A 19646-nucleotide genomic window follows, 5' to 3' on the forward strand; every position below is an offset into this window, starting at 1 on the left:
AGTAGTTTTTGATTGGTGCTCTTTTAAATATGGAGAGCAATAAGCAGCATTTTCATATTTTACTTTTTTACTATAGAAAAGGTAAGAATGCTGTTCAAGCCAGAAAGAAATTAACCGATGTGTATGGAGAAGATGTGTTGACAGTACGCCAGTGCCAGAACTGGTTTGCAAAATTTCGATCCGGCAATTTTGATGTCGAAGATGCACCACGTTCTGGAAGGCCAGTTGAAGCTGATAAAGACACGATAAAGGCATTAGTTGATGCAAACCGGCGAATAACAACACGTGAGATCGGTGAGAGGTTAAATTTATCGAATTCAACTGTTTATGACCACTTGAAAGGCCTGGGTTTAACCTCGAAGCTCGATATATGGGTTCATTTTCACAAAAAAAAAAAAACGAAATTACTTTCCGAACAACCCAATATTTATACAAAAAATTTAATCCAGACGGTAAACTGTCGCTAAATTTTTTATATCACTTTTAAATTGCGATCTAGAATAATCTCTAATTTTTTCATAATTCTTTTATTATTTTGAAATATCGATCGTACCTCCTTAATTCTGTGGATATGTCCAAGTACACTACTTACATAATACATTTGTATGATGCAAGATAAAGCGGAGTAATTTAGATAGCTTAATAGAAATTTTTTAACTGTATAAAAGATCGGGGTCACATAGTATATATATTCAATCAAACATACAGAATGTATACTATTAGTACAATAGTTAGCAGCGACCTTGATCATTTATAAAATTTAAATAATTTTCTGTTAAACTATCCTAATTACCTCGCTTTACCCTATCGGTCAACTTTGTGCCTCTTGATTTTATTAATCGATAAGAAACGGTAAACGCGGATGATACCTGTTCAATACATCGAGCACGAGAATTATCCGTACGTCACCGAATAGATAATACCTCAGAAAATTAATTAAAACAGGTGATAAATTATAATATAGTTAGAAAAATCTGTTTGCGATATATACAGGCAATTATCATACCGACGATAAGCCATAAATATCGAGATGGCCGACGAACACGTAGCTCTGTGCGTGCAATGTACCGCGCAACTTGTACAGGGATTGCCGAGTAGGTATACCACAGGGCGCAGTACCATGTCTCTGTAGCCGGCCGTGTAACCCGTGATGAGACTACGCGTTAATTAATAACGCGATCATCGCTTCCGGTATCAAGCGGTGCAGCCGCCGCGTTGTCGTGAGATGACGATCTGTCGACGGAAAGTGCAACGAGAGAATACTCGCGCGCGATTTTCAGAACGATCAATCGATCGCGAACGATATCGCCCGCCTTTTTTGTACAGACGTAAAACTCAGCGTAACGAATCGGAAATTATACGAGGGGCAATGCGTTCGCGCGACGGTAATATAAATGAGCGTGTTTGAGCGAACGTACGGCGCTCTGCAACAGAGCGCTTCCAGCGGTGCAACGGTGATTCCGAGCGAAATCGAAGTAAAATTATAATCGACTCAAGAATACAATTAGCATTTCTGTTGCAATATTGTGCCACTCGAACGTAAAGTAATTAAACGTAAAGTCTCCAAAGTAGTATATCTAATATTTCCTTTGTTTATTTCGTTGCTCTTTATCTATCGCTCATTTGCTACAACGGCGCAATTAAAACAAAATTTCTCAAAAATAAATTTAAATGTTTTAAAATTTTGCAATTTTTTCTATAATCGATTATAGGGGAGTAAAAGTATATATTCTTTTAAAATATATTCTTTTATTTCTCCATGTTCCCGTTTTTTTTTGCAAAGGATTCAAAAATTATAATTAGTTATGTTAAATGAGTGATATCCACTAATATTAGCAAATCGAATAATAAAAATATATAAAAATAAAATTAATAAAAAAAGATATCGGAATATATATATATATAAAATTAAATGCATTTTTAAATAATTCATTATCATCGTGAATTTCCTCTGTCAAAATTATATTCAGTGAGTGTTCCATATCTCGTGATAAAATCTGTCATATCAAAATACGATGAGAACTCAATTCCGTGAATTTTTTACGGAAATATAACTTATAATGCAAAATATATAATACTAGTCATTGAACTAGAATAGTTGATATCGTTGAAGTCCAATATAAGCAGTATAATTATATGCTGCTAAATGGAACGGTGATAACTGCTACTTATCCTATTTTAAGATACTTATATATTCACGCTTTTATGTTGCTATCGACACAATGCGTTAAAATGGCCAAATTATAGTCATGGCATACCCTAGTAAAAATAAATATAGTTTTTCTAGATATCCATCTAGTTACTAACTAATATTACTGTATTCTCATTAGTTGTAAATAATATTGCGTAGAAAATGGACAAGAACTTGATAAAGCTTTATTCAATAACTGAAGCAGTTTACTTAGTAAAAATATGTGCAATTTGCGTATACTTGCCCAATTATTATCTATTATTTAGTACAATATTAACAGATTATTTTAAAAAAGTTAAAATATTACGTAGTCCATTTATTATCCTGTTTTTATTAACTAACAATAAATAGGTACAGATTTTGAGCATCTTTTGTAACTGCTGACAAAGCGTTACATCTTGATTAGAATCCTAAATAATTTTATTTCCTAATTACTAGACAGAGTTAATATAACTGTCCAATAACTGCTTAAAAAATGCATGAAATTTCTATCGGAATAGTATTCAGGTCTCTCTTTTCTCTATAGAGAATTTGTATTTTAAACATTGTAAAATTTATCTGTAAATACATGGAAAGAACGATTTTGATGAAGTATCTGAATATTTAACTAGATACAGATTTAAAAATAATTTTGTTAGATCTTCAAAATAATTTTGTTTCAAAACAATTAATCACGTTTAATTTATGTGTACTTCTTAAACATAACAATAACAGAGAGTTAGACCGAATAAAACAAATAAGAAAAAGAATCCTATCCTTTTGAATCTTGATGTTTGATAATATTCATATAAATTTACAAATATATTTTTTTAATTCTATAAACTGCACGCTGATTTGATTTGAAATGTTTTGAAACGTAATTGCAATTAAAAAATTGTCACAAATTAACTTAATTATAATAATGATGCTAACAAGCATCTTAAAAATCTGCAAAGAACTAATTCTTTCTCTTATTTCAAACATAAATCCTATGAAAAATATGTGCGAACATTGTAGTTTTATCTCTTCAAGTTAAGAATTCATACAACTGTCATTTAGAGTTTTCTTTCTATTTAGGGGATTTCAACACCGAGAGAGTGGCAAATTAAAATGAATTTTAACGACATTAAGTACTTGCTAAGAACTTTCCAAGATATCCAAAATCCGACATTCATCACTGTCAACTTACGTTCAAGCACGTATGCGCCCTAAACTATACGCGCGTGTCTACAAACTGCACGTTTTTCTGCCCTGATGAGCGACAGTGACACAGAGCGATGTTTCGCGTGCTTGCCAGTTTCATTCCGTCCCGCGGCGATGCGAGAATCGCACGTTGCGCTAAAAATGGCGTCGTACAATTAAAAACGATACTTGGGGCGCTATCGTTCCGAGATCGTTCGCACGATTGCTGTCGCGCGCTGCATACATGCGATTCATTTCTTTCGAATTCCACATCAGTCTACATAATAGTGTCCACGGTAATAATAATGCATCGTTCGCGTGCGACTGCCGCTGCATCTAATTCAGTAACCCTTCCGTATTAAATCCGGTTCTCCTCGATAAGACGACTCAAAGGCGCTGATTCGGTGATTCATCGGCATGAATTTATGACTGTGTTGGTAGCGCCTCGTGAATTACTTAAGTGACAGAGCGTATGGGGAAAAAATTCAAGAATATTTTACTAGGTCATAATTAATGCATTCTTTGACAACTTTGTAGATGAAGTTAAATTTTTTCATATTATTCTAATTAACGAAAAACATACAAAGATTATTTCTTATATTTTCACGAATCTGTAATTATTAAAGATAATAATATATTTCTCCCCCCCCCTCTCTCTCTCTCTCTCTCTCTCTCTCTCTCTCTCATGTTGCCACGCAACATTTCTCACAGCTTATTTATTTTACTTTATTTTCCTGAATAACATTTTAAATAAAGAATTCCAACATATCAATTTACAGAATCTCTATACTTTAGTTTGCTGCTGCGGAATGAAATTCCACCGAATTTTCCGAAGTACTTGCTAATCGAATTATATGTATTAACAAACTATGTCATCGATTGACCTTGGAATCAATCAAAGTGGAAAACGTGCCTCTATGACGTACCTAATAAATGCGTGCTGTCGCCGGTTAAACATAGTGAGACGATTGACAGCGACGATTGTTTCTTGTCCACGTGGATGGCTTTACATCGGAAAATACACGGGCTGGCTACTTCTCGAACTGTACCACCCGGCATCGGGCTCGCACAAAAGTAGCACAACATACATAAATATGCTCCTTCGACAAGGACGAAACGCGTGACATATTACTGTAAAAGACATATCATTCTAATCATCTTTCATACTGCAGGCGCTACTTACCGTTACTACTACTCGTCGAAATATATACATTGTTTCAAAAAACATAAATAAAAGTTATTTTAGTACTAAAATAGTTCTCAAAATTTACGATTTCCATAATGTAACAGTCAAGAACAAACGAAATTATGACCTGATATCGATTTATGTTCGACATTCTAGAAGCAAGATTAAAAACGTAATTTTCTACAAAAATAAATTCCTAGCTATTTATCGGGAAAGTAGGAAATGCCAATACTGATCAGACGATTATTGCTTTTAGCAGAAAGAGAAGATATTTCATAGTCGAATTTCACGAACTTTGCTTTTATAATAAAAAAACGCGATACAAAATACGACGGACAAGATTAAATTGACACGATAATGTTCAACAAACTCAGACATTAAAAAAATAAAAAATATCACGTACAAATATGTCCGAATATATGCATTTAAAAAAAAAACACACAAACCTAACCGCTCAATTGCTCACATTGTTCTCGCATTCGCATATTTAACAATCGTTATCAGCTACACTTTTGTGGGCCGTTCGCCGAACGTGAAGACAGAACGCTACCAATTACCGGCAAAAAAAAGAGCACAAAAGCAGTACAGTACGCTCGCTGCCTTTGTTCCCCATCGTAGTGCACCGTCACGTGGTTTATCTTTGTCATGAAACAGCGTCGATGTTCACGTGCGCGCAGTTAGATCGAGCGGAGGCCCGCGCATCGACGTATGTCTCCTTTATTTTTAATCTGCGCTTCAAATCACGCCACGCCACGCCGCGTACCCGCGACGCGCGTCGATGTTGTACTCGCAAATATCGATTCTGAAAAGCGCCGAACAATGGCGCTTATTTTCTGTTTTCAATGGCCATTGTGCCAGCCACAGTCGCGGACAGCAACTGAGCGTCTTCTGTCCACCCCCGCGAGCCCCCGTCGTCCTGAGCGTCCCACATTTTTGCGCCCGTCTTCGCGCGCGTCCTCTTTAGCGCATTAACACTCATACATAATATTCAACAACAATTGAAATGAAAGAAAGAAAGATATATCCGTCCCGCAAATTGATATCGGTTGAGAGTTAGCGCTGCCTAAAATTTTTAAAATAGAGAAAAGATAGGAGATATATAAAAATAGTTTAAAGAAATATTTAAGCGGAGCTGATGGAAATATATATTTCTGGCCATCGCGACTGCACGAATATGCGACATTTTTAAAATGAATTTAAAGAATTGCTCAAGTAAAACATGGGAAAAATACGATGTAGTTGAAGTATCTTAGAATTTAGCTTAAAAAAATACATATCTGAAAATAATTTTATTGGACCAAAATAATTATGTAGAACGGTCAAATTGATTATTGGAATATCAAAATTTTTTACGGCATTACTCGTCATACTTGAGTTATCTACATAATTATTTTGATAATTTAATAAATTATTTTTAAATCTATATTTAATTAATTTTAAGATATTCAAAATTATTCTCTTCACGCGACCGCTCGATTTATTCGGGCAGACGCAATATGCGTTCTTTAATAATTCTTGTAATGTTCATTACCTTGTCGAATAAATGTCCGCCTTGTTACGACGCGCATACATTACTCGCTGCAGAACCCGTTCTCAATGTTGCAATTAATGACAGGCGGCGCGTTTGCAACTCGTGATTTTATTCTTCCGCGCGATTGACGTGATTCGTGTAAAATCACTGATTGTAAGAAATGAAAACGATAGGCGCAGCAGCACATCGTCATCTCACGAATAGGGCACGACGCAAGAATCACACAGATCCCAGAATATATTGCAAAAGCGATGAAGTAATTTGACGACGCTGTATGCAAAAATATCCACGTGCTTTCTGCTATTTACTCTACTTCCGTTCCACGTTTCCGTGACGAGTAAAATGAGTCTCGTTTTTTTTTTCTCTATTATGCAAAATAGGTCGTCTAACACGCAAACATCTTTTTAATCTCTTTAATAGAGATTTAAAGGTTTATTATTTTCATTACTGTGTGTATAAAACATAGTGTTATTCATATATAAGGAACATCGTGTTCTAAAGATAAACTTCAAGCTATCCATAAATATTTTTATATTATATAAATCGAATTTTATATATTATACATAAAGATGTCATTTCGTCTAATCATTAACAAGTGGTTCCGTTTCAATCAGGTTAATTTGAATAATTAAAAAATTCGTACCATAATTTTTTTGGTAAAGTATTTAAAAATTTAGCTAGATATATATAGATCTGGAAATATTTTTATTGGAGCATCGAAATAATTATATAGGAAACACAATACAAAGGTTTTGACATTCTAGCAACCAGTTTAAACGTCCTACATGTTATTTTGATGATCCAACGAATTATTTTCAGATCTGTATCTAACTAAATTTGTAAATATTTCAGTAAGTCGTTCTTTTCGTATGAAAAATGATCTCAAAAATGATTTCAGCATCATTAATATATGAAGTACTTATATGAGATTAAAATGCGATTTTTTTCATTTTTAAACTTTTTAAATTTAAATAAAATTCTATAATATTTTAAATCTTTCACTGTTCCTTAAGGTTCTCAATTCATTTTAATCGAAATACGTCAAGTAAAAAAAATATCTATAGGCCATATTTTATTTTAATTATTAAATAAACAGAAGATCTTTTTTACGTAACATTCGCAAAAATTAAGAGAAAGATTATCTCAGTAAATTATAGGATAAAGACCAAAAATTTCTAATTGCGTCACTAATATCATACTTTTCTTTGAGACGTAGTACTCACACGCGAATGATAATGGCTTAATGCGCGCAGAAGTTTTAATTGTTGTGCTCGAGAAGAGCGCGACAACTCGTAAAAGCACCCGAAGCAAATGCTCTCGTTCATGTCATGCACACTTTGTCAAGGGACAATGACGAACGATCGTAAAAGATTCATCGCGAAACCAGTCATTTGGAGCATCGATCGGATCGCTATAGTTGATGTAAAGACATCGTCCGCCATCGTGGAGAACGCAGGCAGATTGTAGCAGTTCACGAATTTTATCCCTAATATTTAGCAATTCTTTTTAACTTATTGCAATATATAATCATAATATATAATCATAATATTTATATTAAACGATTTTTATATATTAATACATAAATAGTCTAATATTTATAAATATTAACACATAAAAAAAACCCTTAAATTCTTCTGTAATTGTTTTCCGTATAGATTATATACATATTTGATGTAACTTTCACAAATCTATTTTTAATCCCAAGATTAAAATAAAAAATAATTTAACACGTATCGATATGATGAATAACAGTAGAGTTATAGAATATGTTATGTTGATATGTAATGTATAAATACATCGGAATTATATAGCAATGTTCCAAATAATTAACATTTAATAATTATTACATGCATTCTTATTTGTCCTTTAAGCGGGCATTAAACCAGAACTTTTATGTATAATATTTTATATATATATCCATGTAACTTTCACAAAATTTGATAAATAAAGATAGCTAGTGAATAAATAATGAATAATAAATAATAAATTATTCACCCCACGGTTGCTTCGCTGGTGCACAATACACTCCCCGCGCCGTTTTCTGTTCCTCTCTAGTTGCTCCGTTTCTTTCTAACACTACAGCAGTATAGCATAACACTTACTCGCAAAAACACGGCTAATTACGTTCCCGCGGTACTTCTGATAATCGCATACGACGCGCGCTTTATTACGCGTCGTGATGCCACTTGCGATCGATTCCTTTCGTACATTCCGTTAACGACCGTAGAGCTCAAGAATGGCGCATTTTATTCTGAACGAGAAATACAACGCAATTAATGAAACGGAGTTAATTAAAAAATGCAACGACGCTATTCAAAAATAAACGACTGAGATTGCTTCAACTTCAAATGTATACAGGATGATTTTATAATAACATATTTCGTCACCCATCATGAGCAAGTAGAGGGAATCGAACTGAGTCGAAAAGTTCTCTACCATTTTACAATTTTCGCAATATAGTTAACAAGATATTAATTATACTAAAAATTGCCAAATATTGGTCTTGAATAATTTTTTACTCAAATACTATCAACTTTATAGAAAAGCTGCAAGAGATAAAAATCATTTATTTTCTTCTCATAAAGTTCTGAGAATTTTTTCAGAATTTTTTAATACCGTATTTTCATGTTGGTAAAAATAAGAAAATGCAGTACTAAAAAGTTGATAAAAAATTCTGAAAAAATTTTTAGAATTCTATGAGAAGAAAATAAATGATTTTTGTCTCTTGCAGCTTTTCTATAAAGTTGATAGTATTTGAGTAAAAAATTATTCAAGACCAATATTTGGCAATTTTTAGTAATTAATATCTCGTTAACTATTGCGTAAACTGCAAAATGGTAGATGACTTTTCGACTCAGTTCGATTCACTCTACCTGCTCATGATGAGTGATGAAATATGTTAAAATCACCCTGTAAATCGTGCAAAATATCCATAGCTTCAACAACTAGTCGTCTCTTCAATATGTTTACGAGTCATTACTGATCGCTAACTCATAGAGAATGATCGCGTTCCTTGGTACTTGTAGTAATCGCGTTTCGAGATATAATAACGTGATGATTCTCACAGCGTCTCGTGCCCAACTGAACGAGTTCTGCCACACGAATGACAACAAAAGGCAGTCGTAAATTTTTCTGAAATGTAATGAAAAATTTATGTACTTTTCACAAAAAGATTTTACTTTTCACAAAAAGATAAGAGTTATGAAATAAGCGTAACCTTACAACAACTATATACATTTTCGCCGTCGTTTCCGAAAACATTTACTTTAGTGTCTCGCTTAAGCAGTATTGTCCGACTTTTAAGGTATATCGCATGCGATTTACATGTGAATACGTACTATGCTTCACGTTAAAATATCATTTACAAATAACATTTCAAATGACCTGGTTTACAAATTACTTGTGAAGCTCATGATTTATTCGTAAGCTCAGTAGAAATGTTTTAAAGCGTATAAGAGATTTAAATACTCGCTTCTGATTCTTCCCTTTTTATACATCGCATTTTGTGTACGCGATCAAATTTATTAATTCGACTAGCTAATGTAAAATAAAACAAGAATAAAAACTAATTGTATAAAATAAAATAGAAACTTCAGATCCAATATTTTCAAAATATTAACTTATGATATACATCTTAACCCACTATGTAGATCTTTTTTACGATTGCCACATCGGATTAGCACTAATTGCCAATTGGTTCAGATCGTGCCGATTACGTTAACGCTTCATTCGAAATAAAAGGAATCTAATGCATACACGATGCGAATTTACAACACATCGGAACGTAGCGGAATGACCGCGGGGTCTCCAATTCCGAAATTTGCTCGCAGCATCACGAGACTCGAAATTACGTGGCCGTACCGTAAATTTACATATGCGGAATCGCGATTCTATAGGAACAGATGTGTGTCTCGCTTCTCGACGGAGAAGCATCGTGTCGGAGTTACAATTTGCGAATGCACACGGCAGAACGGACAAAGTGAAAGTGCAACGAGCTCTCCGTGCGAGCGACTCTCCAGTGTCTCGGCGAACCAGGGAGCGCAGAACCTTCTGACCTTGTCCCAAATACTGCGACTGACTGACTCGGGGGTCTTGGTGTACCTGGTCGACCACCGGTGACGATGTTTGTAGTTTCAGCTGTACACAGCGTGCGATTCTTGCGTGTATTGGTGAACCTCTAACTCTTTGTCTCGGTCCACCATCGCGCTTCCTGTCGCGCACGGAAAGGTAGGAACTCGTTGGAGAGTTGCATAAATTCACGAGCGTGCGAGATTCGGTTCTTGAATGAACGCAAAGTATAAAGGAATTTGATACCAAAGGCTATTCTTCGATTGTAGCTCGAAAGAGATTATAATTCAATATTGATATCTTTTTTTGTTATTCGATTTAACTTTTTGCTAACCATTTTATCTAATATCTATAAAGATTTTTCGTGAAAATGTAAGAGCGAAATTTCCACTTCGCGTTAGTAATTAACTCCTTCTGGCACGAATGAATTAAAGAATCGCTCGCTTCTCTTTTTTCTTGATTCTCATTTTCTTGATCAAGAGATGCAGCAGTAGCACCTCGCTTCAAGTGTATTTTTTGTATAAAATATATTCTTTCAATCAAGAACAAGAAACTACAACGTATTCTTTACAGGAATGAAAATGTTTTTCTAAAAAAAAATAAATCCTTTCTGAAAATATATCTTTAAATATGTTAATATTATCGAAAGATATAAACACAAAAATTTTTTCTGATTACAACATTGCAATAATGCAAATAAATGCACTTGATATATATCTTTTATTACTTAAATTTGATGTATTTATCATCTTATCTAAAAATATGTCATTTTTCATGCATTTTAAACAGTTTGCGTCGCGCGTTCTTGAGAATTAATCATTAATCCCCGTTAGAAAGTATGAACTTAATTGAACATTTCAAAAAAATACAAATTCCGGTTAATTAGAATCTTTTAATTAATTATAAACTCTAATATACAATGCCTTTTATTACTGATTAATTTTTGAATAACGCTTCTTTAGAATAAAAAAAGTAAAAACCGAGTAAAAATCCAGTATATCCTTATTGTAAAAACTGTATTTTATCAAAATTCTGAAAAAAGATATGGAATCCATTTTTTAAATGTACAGAGTGCATCACCAAAATCCGGACAAATTTCAATGTAATTAGTCATTATACTACATTTTGAATGTTTACAGCTTTATATAGAAATCCTTTGGATAAATACAAAAACTGAGAATTTTAGAATAGTAATACGGCATCAAATGTGTCCAAAAAAAATCATATCCGAATAAAAACTTTCAGGGCTCAATAAAAATGAGCTTTTTACTTCAGGAAGTTTTTATTGAATTTATTACTCAAAATTTCTAATTTTTCTTTTTTGATAATTTTGATTTCTAGTTCTGCGTAGGACATTAATTTTATAGCAATCTCCGTCGTCGCCTCCCGTACATGGAAATTTCATAAGGTCGCAGCCAATTGTATCAACAGCGATGTTTCATGTTCGCGTAAAAAAAAAACTCGCGATACTTTTTTATTAAATTCGCCGTTTCTCGGAGTGACGCCTCGTGAGGATCCATCGAGGAACGAGGACGACGCAGGATGGATCGACGATGCTACCGTTCCCCGCGAAGTGCCAAACAAACGTAAGTCGTAACGGATGAAACAGGATGGCGAGGAAGGAGCGATGTTCGGATCGATGGATTCAATTTTTTTTTTACGACCGACTCGAGCGCGAGTTAGTCGTGAAATTTTAACGGGTTTGCTTCGCTTCGCCAACAACGACGTCCTGCGCGGATTCCTCTCCCCAGAGGATCCGTGAAGTGGGAGATCACGTCCGTTTATTATGGATCCTTGTAGCGAGAGATGCAGCACGATTCGCGGCCGCGCCGACCGACGTTTCCTCTTCATCGGGATTGTTTTACGCTGAGAAGGAGATACGGCAGGCGGGTGGAAATCGCTTTCCTTCCCTCTCTCTTTTCATGATACCCTTCCCACGCGGATTTGACTGGTCGTCGAATAATATCTTTCGATCTCGACGAACGGCGCGAACACGTCGTTCCGTTGAAACATCGCGAGGATTTCCGTCTTAGTGTCGTAAAACGATTCTCTCGCAATTAATACGAATCATTGTACTGGTCTAACCAAAATGCTTCTCTAAGAACATAATTAAAAATATCACAAGGACGTGAACATATTCCTTCTTATCAGCAATTGATTTGTACGCTGTTCAGTCCTGTATTACAACAGATTAGGATATTAAAAGCTGCTATAAGTACATGAAAAAAAAAAAATTAATATAAAATCGTATAAAAAAATATTTTACATATATAAACATTTAAATAACAATGATATATCCACTACGTTATTTGAATACACACTGTAAAAAATAAAATGTTAATTTTAATTTCAAGACGTACAATGGACTTTCTGAGATATGCAAAAATGTTAAAATTAACGTATTGTGGGGCGACCTATACATTTAAGCAATCTGTAGAAGTAATTAAAAATAACTTAAATTGTTCACACTGCATTCAATGCATCGGTAATTTAGACCAATTCGTATATCGATTAGAAATGAGCATAATTAATGAATAATCGATTATTCAAATAATTAATCTATTATTTTTTTTATCTTGAGGGTCAATAAAAGTGACGGACAAGATTATCTGCACCTCGATTGTACTATGGTCGAAAAGCGCAAACGATTTACAATCTCGCATCTATTTAATATAATCATTTTTTTAACAAATAATCGATTATGCTCATCCCTAACATTGATCAAGGCAAAAGAATGTATTACATTCTTTTTTAGATATTTATTTATTTTATTTTAGAAATCGCGAGATGCCGCGCTCCTTACGCAAATCGAGAACATAATTTTTATTTCGGGCATTTCCACACGCGTTACGTGCTGCTCGCGCCGCGCATTGTAAAATATGTAAATATGTATTCGCTCGCGACGGGCATTGAATCCCAGAGCACAAAAGGAGCGCAAGTATTTACGCAACCGGCACGAGGGAGCAACGCACCGTTTACAGACGCGTCTCTGGCACCAGCAGCAGCGCGAATGCAGTTTTCATGACTCCCTTCGTCGCAGTATAATCGCGAGGCTGCTGCGAAGAAGATCCATTGCAGCAGAAGAATACAGCCGGGGCAATTAAGTGCGATCGGCGCGAGTGCGCACGCTGCCGATCTTTGTCTCTCTCTCTCTCTCTCTCTCTCTCTCTTGCGATCCCGACGCAATTAAATCAGATATTTCAGGCGGCGCCGTTTATCGCGATTCTGCGAAAAATGCGCTACGGCGACCGGCAGCCTTGATAAAAACCATGCCCTAAGCTTTGCCTCCACCCGCCTATAGTTTTTCAAGATCGACTGTCTTGAATTCCCCATCGTCTGCATCTTCTTATTTTTAACCTGAGCTTGATCAACGAGAAAATATCGAGATAAAGGAATTTACAATGAATGTATTTTTATAAAAAAGAAAAAATGATATAAATTGAACAATTATACTGCGGCTGATAGTTTCAATAGCCTTATGTGGTAATTAAGGAATATAATAATTAAGTAGTAATTAAGGTATAACTCAGAAATACTTTCAATTATTTAATTTATATGCAGATTCCATATTCAAAATATATTTTCGAGGCGAATAAGAGACTCTAATTTTATTTCATAAAAGTAATCTTAAATCTAAAATCTCAATATTCCAAAAAAATGAAGTAATAATAAATGAATAATTAAAATTTAGTATTAAATATTAATAATATTAAATATTCAATTAACTAATACATATTAATATTCAATTTAAAAATAAAATTTTCAAGTTATATAATCTTCGGAAGAGTACAGATTGAAAGATAAAAGCTGAAATCGTTGTATTTGTGTGCTTGTTTTTAGCGTTACTGGCCCGTTGAATCATTTTTATACGTATCTTTGCGATGCGCGTAATCGAAAACGAAAACCGGTTCCGACGCGCATTATTATATATAACAGCTATTGCAAATCGCACAAATGACGAAACGAACACTTGTGGATGCCCGCCCATTAAGGAGAATGACGCTGTTCGCTTACGAATCAGTAACCATCGTGTCTCTGCGCGCCCGCTTAGATTTCAAAACTCGTCCGTCGCCTGAGCTTCAAAACTTTTACGAATTTTAATGCAAACTTGATAGATCAAAGACGTTGTGATAACTAAACAAAAAAAGTATGAAAACGTATTATAATATAAAAGTGTTAATTATAACAAATTTTTTATACGTGCATATTTTATAGATTTTATATTAATTTTCATCACTATTAATATATAAATTAATTATTACATAATTTTTATAAATATTAATTGCACAAATATATTAATATAGTTGAATAACACTTTAATTATCTTTGTATCGCTCTTTTGTACGGAAATAGAAGGTATAATTTTATTGATCGAAGAATGATGTCTTAATTTAATGATGTTTTAATGAAATACTTACAAATAATATTTTACAGTAAGGAGAAGAAATAAAGGAAAAATCAAGTGTCATGAACAAGTTAGGTTAAGGGTTAAGAATGCTGGTTATTTTAAGACGACATAATAATGGGTTTAGTTATACACGCGGGGTGTGTTCTTACCTCAACTAAGCAACAGTATAGGGAAACTGTATGCCGTCTGCGCTGCTAAGAGCCGTTCCCTTCATTTAGCTGAGGCAACGTAGCAGGCGAAGCTATTCGCTGAAGTCATTAAGCCTGCAATAAGTATACCTGAATGCCGACCTCCGAATACTCGGACTGTCAGCCGTGTCTACGTGTGGTCCTCAATGAACGGATCGCGCGACCCGGAAGAGGCGCGTCCAAACTGCCGTTGTATTGATTGCCTCACCTTCAGTACCTTCAGTACATCGTCTTAATGTTAAATCAGATGTCATGTCGCAAAGCAGACTACGACTTTAATCTCACGCAAAATCTTCGAGTCTACCGTTCGCTATTAAGGTTACATTACCTAAGTCGTCTTATCAAACCCGAGCTAAACAAAAAGCTCTGATTCAGAACTACGTCTTTGATTGGAAATTCATTAGCATGAAATCTCGCTCTCTCTCTCTTTCTCTCTCTCTCTCAAGAGCGTCGATAGTTTCTCGAAGAAGTTGAGAGCAGGTACTTTATGTGCTCGGTAAGATTCATAGTTGACATGTTACATGCGCAGAGTTCGATTTCCAAGTCGTTGAGAATATCGCTCCTACACCCGTGATGAATAATAGATTAACGGCCGCTTATTAGGCGGTCCGCCGAGGCCTGCGCGACCGTCAAATGTTAGAACGTTCTAAAATGGCCGCCCCGAAGGCCAGGTCGGCTTTTTACGACGACCGGTTTAGAAGCCGCTCTTGCTCGATAGCCGCCGCGCTTCCCGTTGCGGCTCCTCGCGTCCTGCAGTTTTGCTACCTGCGGCCGTGCCCAATCGCGATCGCCGATCGTTCGGTCGGAAACGACCAATCGGCGACGGCTGAAAATATCAACGTTGGAGCTGGGCCTTTATCGCAGCATTCACAGCAACCGACGCGATGCTACGCGACTATCGAAGTTGTTCCTCGACTAAACCGCGTAGATCCGCTCGAGTCACGTTTACCATGGAATTTCTGCAGTGTATAATCTATCAGATACAAGCTCTCATTTGCATAAAAATATAGGTTTCCTTGTAAATTCTAAGTGTTATTGTCTCGAGCATCATAATAGAATTCATTAAATAGTTTTAGGCTCTGAAGATTGTGAATCAGAAGATAATTGAAAAAGTCTATGAGAACCAAAACGAGGACATGTATATGCATAAATTTATTTTCTTATAACAAAAATATGAACGTTAATGAATATTGATCTTCGTTTTGAATCATCTTAAATGCATAAAAATCTTGCTAAAATAAAATTCACACCAAATATGAAGCATATCGACAATACAAAATTAAAGCAAATCATAATCAATTAATTAACAATTGCGCAAAGGTCTGATATTAAAATAACGACCGATTTTAATACTAGACCTTTGCGATTGTTAATGTATTATGTATTCCATTTTACATTCCATATGATGATTCGCTTCAATTTTTATCATTATGCTTCATACTTCGATGCAAACTTTATTATTAGCAAGACTTTTATGTACTAAGAATGATCCGACGAGGGTAAAAACACTTATATTTTTATTATATAAATTTAGTATACATGTGACCTTTTAATATTGACTTTTATAGGTATTTTATTATCTTCTCAAATTTATAGAATTAATTTAATTCATTAATTCATTAAGATATTGACTCTAAATTTCTTTTTTCTTCTTTCTTTCGTTTAATAATTAATATCTAATCGTATTTATAACAGATCTTTTAGAAAATTTATTACAATTGAACGAATTAATCATTATTTATCCCGTTAGATAATAAAAGAAATGTATAAGTTACATATTTTTAAACAACGGATAACGTAAACTTCTATATGACACAACAATGAATGAGATGGACAGTTACATCTTGTATGCAGCCACCGCTTTTAACGACACAGGGAAGGTGGTGCGGGGGAAAGATTGTCCGTGGGATTATTTGCCCTTATCTTACACGGTGATTCTACTTTGCCGCTATCACTGTGACGCCGTTATAGCGTCGTAATAAATAACGGCGACAAAAGTCTCTCTTATTACATCGTTTTAAACAATACTTCTCACAGACAATGAGTTGCAATTATTACTGTCCCTTTCCCACCACGGATTATGCGAGCTCATTTAACGCGAGCTTAGAATACGATCGCACGTCGCGAATAAACGGCGAATAAATGTTGTGAACCGCGTCGTCATTGCAATGCCGCGCGGAGAGCGAGTCTTTCTCTCCCTCCCCCCCCCTCTCTCTCTCTCTTTCTCTGCGTATGCATCGTGTGCTCGCACCTGCCGAGACGAGTCACTCCATTTACTAACTGCGTTTCTGAACGTGGATCGTCAGTATTATGTGAAGAATAACACTTTGTGCGCCGCTAAACACTACGACGGAATGTATCCAACGTGTCAACCGTTAATGACAGATTCTCCGATGGAATCCGGAATCGAAATTTTCAAAAATTTTAATGAAAATTTAATGAACGATCGCTTCTTGCGATCGAACTAACGCAATTATTAAATTTCCACGATTAAGTCGGAAATCAAATTTCTATTAAAGAGAAAAATCATTGATTAATGATTTAGAAACGAGACTCTTCAGTCTTGTTTACAATGGAAGATTCTCGGAAATAAAATTACTTCAAGAAATATCGATCATAGTCGTACAAAAATGATTAATCGAGAGTGAATGTAATAAGCTCCATAAGAATTTTTTTTTTTTTTTTTTAGATCTGCTCTAAGTGATATTTTTAGCTAGCTTACTTAGCTATCTGATCTCATTGCTACTATAACGCGTAAAAGTATTCATTATCATTATCATTAATCAGGACAAGTTCTGCTTAGATCGAAGAGAACTTGTCTGCCTCTCGATATCGCGAGATATCGAATAATTTCAAGGTGTAAATAATTAAGCACGCCGATCGATGAAAGCCGTGCGAAACGCGAATAAAGCGGAGCAAACGCATGGAGATATATGAAAAGGATGCAATTAAAATAGCGGAATCGCACAGGTCGCGATGCGTGCCCGCAATGGTAAGGTGAACGCTACAAAGCAAGTACTCGCTCGTCAGTTTATGAGCGAGAAAAAGAGAGAAGCTGTTGATCGGCCGTAAATGCAATAGAGGCGTACTTGCCACTCTTGCCGTGGAATTTCTTCGTCTTACGTCGTTTCGCTGGATCCAGCCGCGGCTCGGCGACCGAGTATCCGCGTGCGCTTGTCCTTGTAGATTCTAATTCTAAATCCGTCTCTCTGAACCTCTCTCTATCTTTCGAGCAACCGATTGGAATGCATTACCAATGGTTTTAAGAACCTTGAAGCCACCCGACCACATTTGAAAGTAAGCTGCACAATTTCTTACCCACCGGCGTGTCACCACTTAGGATAATCGCTCGCGTGTGTTACACCGCAATATGTGTGAAATCTGCCCACCGTTCATTATTGCCGATCGTAATTTACATCGGCGCAGGTAACGCAGTTGTTGCGCTAATATTGCGAAAATAGACAAGGCACGTACAGAATCGGAGGCGAGAAAGAGACTGTGTTTATCTTTTTCAGAATCTTTTTTCATCAACAAACGTTTTTCAACGACGATATTGATTTGATGTTATCTCTTCTCTCTCTCTCTCTCTCTCTCTTTCTCTCATAAAAATTCTGCGATTCCTTGAATAAAGCTGTCTATCTATTCATTTCTTGCATCATAGCTGCTCTTAGAATATACAAGAATTTTATTCGAAGATATTTGCGATTCTCCTTATATACATATAATTCTACTTGAACTGTTTTTGCAGTTACAAAAAATCGTTATAAAAAAGCACAGTACAGATACTTTCGATTATATCTCGACGCGATTAAATGATCGATTAATAGTTGACTAAAGAAAATTCCACTGCAAACCGGATACGTGTTTATCTGTTTTGACAAGATCTTAAGTAAATACGATATCCTCTTCACAGACTTTTCATATCAGAATTATTTCGCAATATCGGCATACGTTAACTAATTAAATAAGTTTTTCAAAAACAATAAAGACAATGAATCATATAAAGAAAATGAGAATTTATGATTAGAAGAATTTCTTTTTTAATTTCTTGAAGAAAATTAATTATTTCCTATTAAAGATATTAGTAATATTAATATTATTAGTGTTTGATTAAAGTTGATTAAAGTAACAGTTAATTAACAACTAATGCTTTCATTCCTGACATTTTCTACATAATTTTCGGGGTATCGCCTCTTGATATGAAATTTAATATCGCAGCAGGAGCACCGAAATGCCTTGCTCCGATTCTGATATAATGAGATAGCCAACCGGTACGTTTAACCGTGTAATTAAGCGCTATTTAATCGCATAGATCCGATAGGCGAGATAGCGTGAATATGGATAAGCCTCGTGAGCGTACGTGAGATCGGAATTCGACTTCGACCAACGACGCATGACACGACCTTAAGGTGCGCTCGCGTAGAATACTGCCACTCCCGAGATAGCCGGCAAAAAGAAGCTCGCGGAACAAAATTAATTCAGGGTTGCTTGCTACGTTGCGCTAGAGTTTCGCTCGAGCGAGGAACGATGCAGCATCGTCATTACATCCGCCGAAATTGCCGTTCACGAAGCAAATTTGCTGCGGGCGCGACGATAAAGGAACGTCGCAGAATACATTACGGAATGCATAGGGGCGAGCTCGGGATCGATCTAGCAATTTCAATAAAATTTTCAAGCACGAATAATAGAGCAATATGGTACGATATCAAAATCATATCGCTATTTTTGTCATCAATTTATCAGTCGCAAATAATTTATTATTTTTTTTTAACTTATAAACTTTGCGTTATTAATTCTTCTATAATTTATATATAACAAGCTGTTATTGTGCAGCTTTTATTGCGATTATGTGTTATGATTCGTATCGAGCATCTACTAATTTCAAGCGCGTGATCCATCTCCATTGGCTTATA

Source organism: Acromyrmex echinatior, chromosome 1 (assembly GCF_024713525.1).
Source record: "Acromyrmex echinatior isolate Ae372 chromosome 1, ASM2471352v2, whole genome shotgun sequence".
Lineage (NCBI taxonomy): Eukaryota > Metazoa > Arthropoda > Insecta > Hymenoptera > Formicidae > Acromyrmex > Acromyrmex echinatior.